This window comes from Loxodonta africana, chromosome 4 (genome assembly GCF_030014295.1).
Source record: "Loxodonta africana isolate mLoxAfr1 chromosome 4, mLoxAfr1.hap2, whole genome shotgun sequence".
NCBI classification, from domain to species: Eukaryota; Metazoa; Chordata; class Mammalia; order Proboscidea; family Elephantidae; genus Loxodonta; species Loxodonta africana.
In genome coordinates, this window is record NC_087345.1 from 185,558,973 (window position 1) to 185,570,576 (window position 11,604).

Below are 11,604 nucleotides of genomic sequence, written 5' to 3' on the forward strand. Positions count from 1 at the left end.
TACGTTTCCAGAAGAATACATAGCGGGAAATCTTTGTGGCATTGGTTAGCCAAAGATTTCCTAAAAGCAACTGTGATGATTGAGATTGTGTGTCAACTTGGCTGGATCATGATTCTCAGTGTTTTGGCAGTTGTATAAAGTTGTGATCACTTTCCTGTTGAGATTTGATATGTGATCACCCCCATGATGGAATCTGCCGAGTGGTACTGGCAGGGGTAGGGCCTGTGTCATCTCACCACCATCTCAGCCGTCATCTCTCTGCCTTCCGCAGTCTACTTCCTTTGCAAAGATTTTTGGCTTGTTCTGGATCCAGCAGCTGTCTCTTGTCTGACCGCTGGTTCTTGGGACTTGACCAAGCAGCTTACCTGTCCATCTTTGGATTCACTGATCTTCATAGCCTGCAAGCAAGAGTCCTGCTCCCTGACCTGCCTGTCCTGCGTTCGCCAGCCCCTGCAACTAAGTGACTCAGGAGAAACCTTTGGTCTTGCCTACCGCCCACGGGGATTCCTTGACCGTCACAACCTGTGAGCAGGGTCCCAGCTCTCCAACCTGCTCATCTTGGGCTCACCAGCTTCTGCGGCTCCGTGAATTGGGAAAGGACTCTATCCTGATCCAAGGACTTGGGACGTTCCAAACCCTACAATCACGTGAGCTGTTTCTTTAATATAAATCTCTCTGTATATATTTATACGCATTACTGGTTTTGCTTCTCTAGAGAACCCAGCCTAAGACACCGATCCACATAAAGAAAATAAAATTCAATAAAATTCATCATTTTTTTTTATAATTGACTTTTGAAACACAGTTATAAGAATGAAAAACCAAACCACAAACTGGTGAAAAATATTCGCAAAACATATATCTGACAAAGGTTTTGCATCCAGATTAATAAAGACACTTAAAACTTGATAATTATAAGACAAACAACCTAATAAAAATGAGCAAAGTTTCATGTAGATATTTGACTCAATGTAAAATGATGCAGCGACTTTGGACATCAATGCGGAGGCAGCTCCTACAGGTAAACATAATCTCATCATATAACTCAGCAACTTTACTTTTAAATATTCACCTAAGAATGATAATAACATATCTACACAAAGATTTGTAAGGGTAATGTTCATAAAAAAAAAAATGTTCATAACAACATTGTTTTTCATAGTCAAAAACTGGAAACAACCCAAATGTCTATCGACTGATGAACAGATAAATTGTGTTATAACTACGCTATGGAATACTACAAAAAAAGAAAAAAAATAAATATTTACACATGCATTGCTATGGATGGATCTTAAAAGCTTTATGCTAAACGAAAGAAGCCAAACTGTAAAGACCACCTGCTATATGATTTCATTTACGAGAAATTCTAGAAAAGGGAATCTTAAAGTGATAGCAGATCAATGATCGTCGGAAGCTAAGCGTGGAGGGAGGGATAGAATACAAAGGGTCATAAGGACGTTTGGGAGGGTTAAGAAAATTTCTGTATCTTGATTTTGATGTGGTTACATAGCTGTATAAAAAAAAAAGTGGTACAGTTACCAAAATTCTCTAGCTCCACACTTAAAATGAGTGAATTTAAATAAAACACAATCCAGTTACTATTGAGTCGATTCCGACTCAAGGCAACCCCACGTACGTAAGAGTATAACTGCTCATACGGTTTATAACGGCTGATTTTTTGAAAGTAGATCACCAGGCCTTCCTTCTGAGTGCCTCTGGGTGGACTTGAACCTTCAACATTCAGTTAGTAGCCGAGCGCAATAGCTGTTTGCGCCACCCAGGGACTCCATGTGAATTTTAGTGTATGTTAATTATAGTACAAAAAAATTTTAAAAAATTCAATACGGATTTCCTCTGAGATCTTTGTCATATAGTCATTTTCAAATTTTAGTATCAGAAAATCTTCTAGAAAGTTTGTTAAAAATTCAGAAGTCTAGGCTCCACATCCAGAGACTCTCATTTCTGTGGGAACCTCCATTTTCACCAGTGGACAAGGAAATACTTACATAGATGGTCTACAGATCCGCAGCTGGAACTGTGAATATAAACACTACCTAAAAGTCTCTCTTATACAAAAATAAACTTTTAGATTTTAAACTCTCGGGGACCAAGTATTGTGCAAGCATATCTTGTCTTTACAAAAACCACAAAACACAGCACTTAATAAATAAGTTGTGTAACACAGAATTTATAAAGATTGTCGTGTATGTTGATGTGCCTTCGGGAGTTAGAGCTGATAAATGATCTAGGAAAGCATGAGCTGGGGAGTGTGGGAAACAGAACTTCAGATGATGCAGACTGTCATCTGCTTCACAAAGCACGCTGGGCAGATCCAGAGCGCTGGAGTGTACTTGCATGCTGACTGCTAAGGAGAGAAATTGCAAGCTGCAGCCTTAAGAGGCACCACCTGCTGACGCCAGGAAAAGTGGATGTGCTGCCAGATTTCATGGGGTCGACACAGTACTCAGAGGAAATTAGCTTCTCAAGAAGGGAGAACTGAGAACTTCAGCAGCGAACATTCCCAGTTCCCTAAGAGGAGGCAGGGGACACCACTGGAGACCATCACACCTTGAGGAACATTCTTGAGGAGTGAAGACCTTGACTGCAGGGATCTCAGGAGTGTCCTCTGAGAGATGTAGCAAGACGGTGACACACTGCAGAGGAGGCTGCAGAGAATCAAAACACAGTCACAGTTCTCAGATGGAGGGGGAGCCATCTTGCTTGAGATAAAAGAGGAGATGCCAAAAAGGGAGACATCTGACCCCATTAGTTTGGGAGAATTTTATATTAAAGAGTAGGTCCACACTCTTTAACCCACTTCCCATCTGTCACTTTGTTGTACTATGGTAGTTTCTGTGTTGCTGTGATGCTGGAAGCTATTCTTCTAAATCCCATTGTCATCGATTCTGACTCATAGCAAACCCATGCAACAGACTAGAACTTCCCCCATAGACTTTACAGAAGCATACTGCCAAATTTTTGTCCCGTGGAGCAGCTAGTGGGTTCGAACAGCCAGCGTTTAAGTTAGTGGCCCAGTGCTTTCACCACTGCGCCACCAGGGCTCCTGGTGCTATGCTTCTAGTATTTCAAAATATCAGCAGGGTCACCCATGATGGACAGGTTTTAGTGGAGGTTCTAGACCATGACAAACTAGGAAGAAAGGCCTGGTGATGTACTTAGGAAAATTAGCCAATGAAAACCTTATGGATCAACAGAATATTGCCTGATATAGTGCCGGAAGATAAGCCACCTAGACCGGAAGGATCATAAAGATGGCATATTACTGGGAAACTTTTCATTCTGTTTGTTATACATTAGGTTGCAATGAGTAGGGGCCAACTGGCAGCAAATAACAAAAACATTCCCAATAGGGGCTAAAAAGTGAGGTCTTCAGAGTGCTTGGGCTCCTGCTTTCCAAGGAACCGTGGGCTGCTTCTCTCAAGGGAGATTTTGCTGAAGAGAAAACTACAAGAGGTAGGACTGGCTACATAGTTTGTGATCGTGTTGAAAGTGAAAATCCCAGGCTCATTGTTGAAACATTCTTAAAAATTAAAAAATGGTGAAACCACATCACTTAATCAAATGTGGAACTCTTCTAGGGGTTGGGCACAATGGGACTATGTAGGCCACAAGCCCATGAAGCCAGCCCTGACTAGGGGTAGAGGTCCTCAGATCAGCCAAACAAGGGAAGCCCCAGAATTCTGCACAGGAGTGTTTCTCAAACGTGAGTGAATAGCAGAAGGATGGGGGAGGCATTTAGTTCTGAGGCTCCTAGGGCCCCAAAATGGAGATTCTGGTGTAGATGGCTGTGGAGGAGCCTCAAGAATCATTTTTTTTTTAACTCACCATGTAATTCTGCCGTGCAATCAAGGTTACATAGATCTCATGCTAATTTATTTACAACAAGGTTCAAAGAGGCTTGAATAATATTCCTGTCTACTGTTGTGGAAAAAAAAAAACCTTTACAAGCCTATCTGATATTTATCTCTTTCACATTAGAAACAGATTACTAGGGTTATTATATCAAGTCATTACGCAAGCGTTAGAGTCAGCCTGGGAATCTACATGTTGTTGGTTCAAATTCTGTACTTCACTTTTTTTTTTTTTTAATTTTATTGTGCTTTAAGTGAAAGTTTACAAATCAAGTCAGTCTTTCATACAAAAATTTATATACGCCTTGTTGTATACTCCTAGGAAACCCTGTTGGCACAGTGGTTAAGTGCTACGGCTGCTAACCAAAGGGTTGGGAGTTCAAATCTGCTAGGCACTCCTTGGAAACTCTATGGGGCAGCTCTACTCTGTCCTATAGGGTCACTATGAGTCGGAATCGACTCGACGGCACTGGGTTTGGGTTTGGTTTTACTTATATACTCCTAATCGCTCTCCACCTAATGAGACAGCACACTCCTTCCCTCCACTCTCTCTTTTCGCGTCCATCCCACCAGCTTCTGACCCCCTCAGCCGTCTCATCTCCCCTACAGATAGGAGCTGCCAGCACAATCTCATGTGTCTACTTGACCCAAGAAGCACGTTCTTCACCAGCATCATTTTCTATCCCATTGTCCAGTCCAATCCTGTCTGAAAAGTTGGCTTTGGGAATGGTTCTGGTCTTGGGCTAACAGAATGTCTAGGGACCACGACCTCCAGGGTCCTTCTAGTCTCATTCAGAACATGGTCTTTTTACGAGAATTTGGGGTCTGCGTCCCACTGCTCTCCTGCTCCCTCAGGGTTCTCTGTTGTGTTCCCTGTCAGGGCAGTCATCAACTGTAGCTCGGCGCCATCTACTTCTGGTCTCAGGCTGATGTAGTCTCTGGTTTATGTGGCTCTTACTGTCTCTCAGGCCCATAATTATCTTGTGTGTTTGGTGTTCTTCATTCTCCTTTGCTCCAGGTCGGTTGAGATGAACTGATGCGTCTTAGATGGCCGCTTGCTAGCATTTAAGACTGCAGACGACGCTGTCCAAATTGGGATGTAGAATGTTCTCTTAATAGATTTTATTATGCCAATTGACTTAGATGTCCCCTGAGACCGTGGTTCCCAAACCCCCACCCCTGCTATGCTGGCCTTCGAAGCATTCAGTTTATTCAGAAGACTTCTTTGTTTTTGGTTTAATCCAGTTGTGCTGAACTCTCCTGTATTGTGTGTTGTCTTTCCCTTCACCTAAAGTAGTTCTTATCTTTTTTAATTAGTGAATAGTCTCTCCCTCCCCCCTGCCTCCCTCCCTCCCTGCTCTGGTAACTATCTAAGAATATACTCTTCTCTGTTTAAACTATTTCTCGAGTTCTTATAGTAGTGGTCTTATACAATACTTGTCCTTTCGCAACTGACTAATTTCACTCAGCATAATGCCTTCCAGATTCCTCTATGTTATGAAATGTTTCACAGATTCATCACTGTTCTTTATTGATGTATAATATTCCATTCTGTGAATACACCATGTTTTTAAAAATATTAGCTATCCATTAATCAGTTGATGGGCAACTTGGTTGCCTCCATCTTTTTGCTATAGTAAACAGTGCTGCAATGAACATGGGTGTGCATATATCTGTTCATGTAAAGGCTCTTATTTCTCTAGGATATATTTCAAAGAACGGGATTGCTGGATCGTATGGTAGTTCTATTTCTAGCTTTTTAAGGAAGTGCCAAATAAATTTCTAAAGTGGTTGCACTATTTTACATTCCCACCACCAGTGTATAAGTGTTCCAGTCTCTCCACAACGTCTCCCACATTTATCGTTTTGTGTTTTTTGGATTAATGCCAGCCTATGGAATCTCATTGTAGTTTTGATTTGCATTTCTCTAATGGCTAATGATCGTGAGCATTTCCTCATGTATCTGTTAGCCGCCTGAATGTCTTCTTTAGTGAAGTGCCTGTTCATATCTTTTGCCCATTTTTTAATTGGGTTATTTTTGTCTTTTTGTAGTTGAGCTTTTGCAGTATCAAGTAGATTTTAGAGGTCAGATGCTGATCGGAAATGTCATAGCTAAAAGCTTTTTCCCAGTCTATAGGTAATCTTTTTACTCTTTTGGCGATGTCTTTCAATGAGCATAGATGTTTGATCTTCAGGATCTCCCAGTTATCTAGTTTCTCTTCTGCATTGTTAGTAATGTTTTGTATACTGTTTATACTGTTTATTTACTATTTGTATACTGTTAGTAATGTTTTATATACTGTTTATAGTGTTTTGTATAACTGTTAGGGCTCCTAATGTTGTTCTTATTTTTTCTTCCATAATCTTTATCATTTTAGATTTTATATTTACGTCTTTGATCCATTCTGAGCTCATTTCACTGTATGGAGTGAGGTATGGGTCTTGTTTCATTTTTTTGCATATGTGTATCCAGTTATGCCAGCACCATTTGTAAAAAAGACTGTCTTTTTCCCACTTAACTGACTTCAGGCCTTTGCCAAATTTCAACTGCTCATATGTGAATGGATTTATATCTGGATTCTCAAATCTGTTCCATTGGTCTATGTATCTGTTGTTGTACCAGTACTGGGCTGTTTTGACTACTCTGGCAGTATAAAAGGTTCTAAAATTAGGTAGAGTGAGACCTCACACTTTGTTCTTCTCTTTCAGTAAAGTTTTACTTATCCGGGGCCTCTTTCCCTTCCATATGAAGTTGGTGATTGTTTTCTCCATCTTGTTAAAAAATGTCATTGGAATTTGGATGGAATTACATTGTATCTATAGATCACTTTTGTTAGAAGAGACATTTTTATAATGTTAAGTTCTATCCATGAGCAAGGTATGTTTTTCCACTTATGTAGGTCCTGTTTGGTTTCTTGCAGAAGTGTTTTCTAGGTTTCTTTGTATAAGTCTTTTACACCCCTGGTAAGATTTATTCCTAAGTATTTTGTCTTCTTGGGCACTACTGTAAATGGTATTGATTTGGTGATTTCCTCTTCGATGGTCTTTTCGTTGGTGTAGGGAATCCAACTGATTTTTTATGTTTATCTTGTATCCTGATACTCTGATGAACTCTTCTATTAGTTTCAATAGTTTTCTAGAGGATTCTTTAGGGTTTTCTGAGTATAAGATTATGTCATCTGCAAATAGAGACACTTTTACTTCTTCCTTGCCAATCTGGATGCCCTTTATTTCTTTATCTAGCGTAATTACAGTGGCTAGGACCTCCAGCACAATGTTGAAAAAGAGTGGTGATAAAGGGCATTCTTGCCTGGTTCCCAATCTCAAGGGCTCTTTCCACTTAGGATGATGTTGGCTGTTGGCTTTGTATAAGTGCCCTTTATTATGTAGAGGAATTTTTCTTCTATTCCTATTTTGCTGAAAGTTTTTATCATGAATCGGTTTTGAACTTTGTCAAATGACTTTTCTACATTAATTGATAAAATCATGTGATTCTTGTCTTTTGTTTTATTTGTATGATGGATTACATTAATTATTTTTATAATGTTCAACCATCCCTGCATACCTGGTGTGAATCCCACTTGGTCATGGGGAATTATTTTTTTGATGTGTGGTTCAGTTCCATTGGCTAGAATTTTGTTAATGGTTTTGTGTCCAAGTTCACGAGGAATAAAACCACCAAAACCAAACCCACTGGTGTCGAGTCGATTCCAACTCATAGCGAACCTGTAGGACAGAGTAGAACTGCCCTGTAGAGTTTCCAAGGAACTCCCGGTGGATTCAAACTGCCCACATTTTGGTTAACAGCCATAGCACTTAACTACTACACCATCAGGGTTTCTTCATGAGGGATATAGGTCTGTAATTTTCTTTTTTTTTCTGGTGTCTTTACTTGATTTTGGTATCAGGGATGTGCTGGTTTCATAGAATGAGTTTAGGAATATTACATCTTTTTCTGTGCTCTGAAATACCTTTGGTAGTAGTGGTGTTACCTCTTCTTTGAGAGTTTGGTAGAACTCTGCAGTGAAGCTGTCTGGGCCAGGGCTTTTTTTTTTAATTTTTTTGCTGAGAGTTTTTGAATTACCTTTTCAATCTCTTCTTTGTTATGGGTCTATTTAGTTGTTCTGCCTCTGTTTGTGTTAGTTTAGGTAGGTAACGTGTTTCCAGGAATTCAATCATTTCTTCTAGGTTTCAAATTTATTAAAGTACAATTTTCCAACATAATCTGATATGATTCTTTTAGTTTCAGTTGGGTCCGTTGTAGTAGCACTCATCTCATTTCTTATTCAGGTTATTTTCCTCCTCTCCTGTTTTTCTTTTGTCAATTTGGCCAATGGTTTATCAATGTTGTTAATTTTTTCAAAGCATCTGCTTTTGGTGTTTTTAATTCTTTCAATTGTTTTTCTGTTTTCTCTTTCATTTAATTCTGCTCTAATTTTAATTTTTATTAGATTTGTTCTGTTACCTAAGGGTTTCTTTTGTTGCTTTCTATCTATTTGTTCAAGGTGTAGGGGTAATTCTTTGATTTTGGCCCTTTCTTCCTTTTGTATGTGTGCATTTATTGATACAAGTTGACTTCTGAGCACTTCTTTCACTGTATCCCAAAGGTTCTGATAGAAAGTGTTTTCATTCTCATTGGATTCTATGAATTTCTTTATTCTAGCCCTAATTTCTTCTATAATCCAGTCTTTTTGGGGAAGGATAGTGTTCAATTTCCAAGTGTCTGATTTCTTTTCCCTGCTTTTCCTGTATTGATTTCCACTTTTATGGCCTTATGGTCAGAGAAGATGCTTTGTAATATTTCAATGTTTTGGATTCTGCAAAGGTTTGTTTTATGACCTAATATGTGGTCCATTCTAGAGAATGTTCTGTGTGCACTAGAAAAGAAAGTATACTTGGCTGCTGTTTGGTTAAGCGTTCTGTATATGTATGAGGTCAAGTTGGTTGACTGTGGCGTTTGCAGATCTTCCATGTCTTTATTGAGCTTCTTTCTGGATGTCCTGTCCTTCACCAAAAGTGGTGTGATGAAGTCTCCTACTATGATTGTGGAGCTGTCTATCTCATTTTTCAAAGCTAATAGAGTTTTATGTATCTTGCAGCCCTGTCACTGGGTGCATAAATATTTAATATGGTTATATTCTCCTGGTATATTGTCCCTTTAATGATTATATAGTGTCCTTCCTTATCCTTTGTAGTGGATTTAACATTAAAGTCTATTTTGTCAGAAATTAATGTTGCCACTCCTGCTCTTTTTTGATTTTTGTTTGATATTTTTTTTCCATCCCTTTAGTTTTAGTTTGTTTGTGTCTCTAAGTGTAATGTGTGTCCCTTGTAGGCAGCATGTAGACAGATTGTGTTTTTTAATCCATTGTGCCATTCTTTGTCTCTTTATTGGTGCATTTAGTCCATTTACATTCAGGAAAATTATAGATAGGTATGAATTTAGTGCTGTCATTTTGATGTCATTTTTTGTGTGTTGTTTACAGTTCCATTTTCCCATTTAATTTTTTGTGCTGAGTAGTTTATCTTTATATATTGTCTTTTCCTCATATTTGTTTTTGTTGATTTTGTTTCTCCTGAGTCTCTGTTTTTTTCTTGTACTTTATTTTGATGTGTAGGATAGTTTGTCTCCTTTGTAGTTACCTTAGTATTTACCCCTATTTTACTAAATTTTAACCTAACTTTTATTTCTTTGTATTGCCTGTCTTCCTTTCCATATGAATGATCTTTGACTGCATTTCTTAGTCCCTCTTTATTGTTTTAATGTGTTTTTCTTTTATATAATAACATCACTGTTTGCCTGTTTTGAGCATTTTTTCAATCTTGATTTATTTTTGTGATTTCCCTGCCTGGGTTGACACCTGATTGCTCTGCACAGTGTTCTAGTCTTGGGTTGATAACTGATATTATTGATTTTCTAACCGAAGAACTCCCTTTAGTATTTCTTGTAGTTTTGATTTGGTTTTTATAAATTCCCTAAATTACTGTTTTTCTGGAAATGTCCTAATTTCACCTTCATATTTAAGAGATAGTTTTGCTGGATATATGATTCTTAGTTGGCAATTTTTTTCCTTCAATACTTTATAAAAGTCATGCCATTGCCTTCTTGCTTGCATGGTTTCTTTCGAGTAGTCAGAGCTTATTCTTATTAACTCCCCTTTGTAACTGACTTTTCTTTTATCTCTAGCTGCTCTTAAAATTCTTTATCTTTGTTTTTGGCAAGTGTGATTATAACATTTCTTGTTGACTTCCTTTAAAAATCTACCTTATGTGGAGTTCGATGAGCATCTTGGCTTGATATGTTTCATGTTATCAGGGAAGTTTTCTGCCAACAAATCTTCAACAATTCTCTCTGTATTTTCTGTTATCCCTCCCTATTCTGGTACTCCAATTGTTTGTAGGTTATTTCTCTTGATAGAGTCCCACATGATTCTTATGGTTTCTTCATTTTTTTTTTTTAGTTCTTTTATCTGATTTTTCTTCAAAAAGCCAAGTGCTTTATCTTCAAGTTCACCAATTCTGCCTTCTACTTGCTCAGTTCTGCTCCTCTGACTTTCTGTAGAGTTGTCTAATTTTGTAATGTTATTGTCAGTTTTCTGAATTTCTGATTGCTATTCTTGCAACTTATTAAATTTTTCATTGTGTTCTTGAATAACTTCTTTAATTTCTTCAACTACTTTACTGTGTGTTCCTTGGCTTGTTCTACGTATTGCCTGATCTCCTTCCTAATTTTGTTCCTGATGTCTTGAAGAGGTCTGTATATTAATCTTTTGAATTCTGCTTCCAGTAATTCCAGGATGGCACCTTCATCCAAAAGATTTGGTGATTCTTTGTTTTGAGAGCTTGTTGAGGTGATCATGGTCTGTTTGTTTATGTGACTTGATATTGACTGTTGTCTCCAAGCTATCTACAAGTTATTGTATTAGATTCTTTTGTCGTTGCTTACTGTATCCTAGCTTCTTGCTTTGTTTTGTTTTGATATGCCCAAATGGGTTGCTTGAGTGAGATAGCTTGGGTATTTTCACCTTTGGAGCTCTGATATCCTGTCGCCAGATGGCTAGAGCTGCTATCAGGTATATCAATCTAAGAGTCCATTCACTTTTCTTGTATGAATTCAGCTCAGGTGTCCAGGTGGCTGATCATCAAGTGTGTGGTACAGACCCTGTCCTCCAGTCTTAGAGGGGCAGGGGTGATAGGTGTAGGTACTGGTATCTGGTTATACCAGGGTGTCACACTCTGAATAAGGCAGGGGGCTGAGAATTGTCCTCCAAGTGTCTCTGAGGAAAGCACGTCCCTCTTCTCTAGATCATAGAGGTGGGTGGGTTCTGCAGATGGACCATGGGCACCCAATGTTTTTGGTTGTCAGAACTGGGAGGTACCAGTTGTCCTTGGACCCCTGTTGTGGGTGGTTTGGTGACCTGAGTGGAGCCACTGGTCCTTAGGCCCCTGATGTGGGTGGATGAGGACCCTGTCTAATAGGCAAAGTGGTATCAAACATCAAACACCCACCTCTCCACTGCACAGCTGTAGTCTGCCAACAAGGGCCTATTCTCCTGAAATAGGCCCACACAGGTGCATGCAGGGGGGGAAATGTATTCAAAGTCCATGGACTGTTTATGCTTGGACAGGAGCCTCTTCTGGCCTGAGCTCCCCAGGTTAGTGGAGCTGGCAAATTATCTTTTTCTCCAATTGTGAATTTATTCCTTCTCCAAGTCCAGGAGAATGGCTCCAG